The sequence below is a fragment of the Bactrocera latifrons genome, unplaced genomic scaffold (assembly GCF_001853355.1).
Source record: "Bactrocera latifrons isolate USDA-ARS-PBARC rearing strain unplaced genomic scaffold, ASM185335v1 scaffold_179, whole genome shotgun sequence".
Lineage (NCBI taxonomy): Eukaryota > Metazoa > Arthropoda > Insecta > Diptera > Tephritidae > Bactrocera > Bactrocera latifrons.
Window position 1 is genome coordinate 154276 of NW_017535285.1, and position 2802 is coordinate 157077.

Genomic DNA, 2802 nt, shown 5'->3' on the forward strand with positions numbered 1-2802 from the left:
TATTTTTAATTTTTTCAAAATTTATTTTACAAAGAAATATGTACGGCAAATTGATAGATTTTTTAGATGTTGTTACTAAAAATTTTGTTCATAATTTTGTAAAATTATGTTCATTTAACTTTATTATTATTGTAGAGCAGATCCTATAGCTTACTCTTAATTACTCTGCTAAGAGCTTATTCGTGCGTGGCAAGATTTTTAGAACAACGTGGTGTCTAAATAAAAGGATATTAAAATAATTGCGCAATTGTCACGTTCTTCCGATGCCGAAGCAATGTGTGTGCAACGGCTACAGTGGAGTTAAAACTAAAAAAAAAAACATGGTCCACTATTAATCAGATCACTGTGAAGACGGCGCTTTGCTACACTCCCCAACAAATTTACATAATCCAATTGTTTTTCACCCCCTCATTTGATTTAGCTCATTACTGAAGCCATAACATTCCAGATGTGATACAAACCGCGGTCACACATCCGCTGAGCGCGCTCGTCTGCAGCAATCGCAGCACACCCGAAGAGGCGGCCGGCGCATCGGCTTCATGACATCAATTCTTTAATGCGGCCAACAAGTAACTGCTGAAAAACATGAACGATTATGGCATGTATCTGCTGGCCGAGCATGCGGCCTACAATGAGAAGAAGCGCTTCATCGACAACTTTCTCATCAAGTAAGCGCTGAGACGCTGAGGTGGTGAGCAACACGAGGCATAGCTGTTTGCGCGAAACTGTAAATTTGAAAACGCTAAGCGCGTTGCATTGAAAATAACAAATAAAAAAAATTTTTTTTTTTTTAAATATGTAAAAAAATTAATAATAGATCAAACGAGTTAGGCAAATTTTGAAATTGCTATTAAAAAAAAAATATTAAAAATAAAAATTGAATTAAAAAAAGTAAAATTATGAATATAATATAAGTAATATGTAATACATAAATATTGTGATTTTGGAGAGTACGAATTGGTTAATAACAGAACTGAAAATTTTAGGCAAATCGAATAAGTCTGGAAACGAGTTACAAAAACAAAACAAAAGCAGCGCGATATGAATATTTTTTGAAATTTAAACTTTACGTAAGCGAGTTAGTTGCAATTGTCCCCAAAGCAAATAATAATGAAAGCATGACATTTTATGGTTATGAACATACATACATACGCATGTACATTGTAGTTATTTCACTGAAGTTATGAAAATATATTGAAGGAAACATAATTGAAACAAACAAAATTATATATATACATACATGTACTATATGTATTTATTGTATCTATTGTACGAATAACGGCGCGTCTTCAACTTAGCTAAGCCCAGCCCAGCGCTGCATTACGCGTGCGCAACACTCCTAATAAAAAAACAAAACAAAAATTAAAAAAACAAGAGAGAAAAATTCAATCAAAATGAGAAGCGCGTGTATTTTTATCATACTGTAATTATTAAATACTATGTATGTATGTATTTATGTGTGTGTGTGTGTATATAATTTTTATTGCGCATAAACTGTAATATATTAATATACATAATTAAAACCGAAATAAAGTTTTTCGTCTAATGCAACGTGAATTATGCCATAATCCATTATTATTAAAGCAAAAAATACACACACAAGCAAAACCCTAAAATTTAATAAATAAAACAAAAAACAAAGAGTTTGTAAAAGAAAATGTAATTAAAAAATAAAAACCAACAACAAATTGATAATTATTGATGTTAGAATTTCTTAATTGTACACCGTTTCGATAAGCTACTGTGAATTACCAACAAAATATACAACAAAAAATGCATTAATATTAAATGAAATAACTACAAAACAAAGAAAAAAACGAAAACAAAAACATGTGCAAAAATTAGTTGTCATAAGCAGATATCGCATGAATACTAAGGCAAAAAACTAGCAACAATACACAGTTTTAATATTGCTTTTTCCACACATTTTGAATTGTTAAAAAATAAACATATTTTTGATGCTGGTTTAAATAGAGTTCGGTAATGTGGAATGTTGAAGGCAGTCTGACGCATACAGTTGCAAAGGAACAGAGTTCATAAAAGAAGAAAATTATCCTCAATTAATTAATGTTAAAAAATATTTTTTTTTTGTATTTTTTTAATTTTTAGATTTTTTAAATATATGTATTTAAACTTTTTTTATTTTTAATTTTTTTAAATATTTTTTTATTTGTTTTTTTTTTAGTTTAATTTCAATTATAAAAATCCAAAACATATATTTAAATCACTGAAGTTAAAAAATGTATATTTTTTCAATACAATTTCTATTAAAAAATTCTTGAAAAATTTATTGAATGATTCCAGCCGATTGAATAGCTGAAAGAAAAATTTTATTAAATATTTGCTATACAAAGACCTTGATTTTTGCTTTCAAAAATTACAAAAAAAAATTTCTTCAAAAACTACAAAAATTATTATTTTTCTTTTTAAAAAATAACAAAAATATTTTTTTAAATTGTTTTTTTTTCAGACAGTCGGCATTTTGTGAACAAATTTTTTCTAACATTTTCCTAGTTGTTTCGGATTGCTAGGAGGGCTGAAATCATAAGTATGGTTACGAGCCAATGTTTTGAGGCCCCCACTTTATCAGCTGTTAATTTTTGAAATGTTTAACGCTAACGTTAACTATTAGAAAAATGGATAGTAAAAGTAGTAATTACCTTGTTTTTACCTGAAGTTCAATACTCTAGACTAAAATACCCCCTTAAATAAGTAAAGTAAAAATAAGTAAAGTAAAAAATATAATTTTTTACTGGTTCTTATTTATGTTAAAAAAATTTATAAATAACAATGGTTTATTTT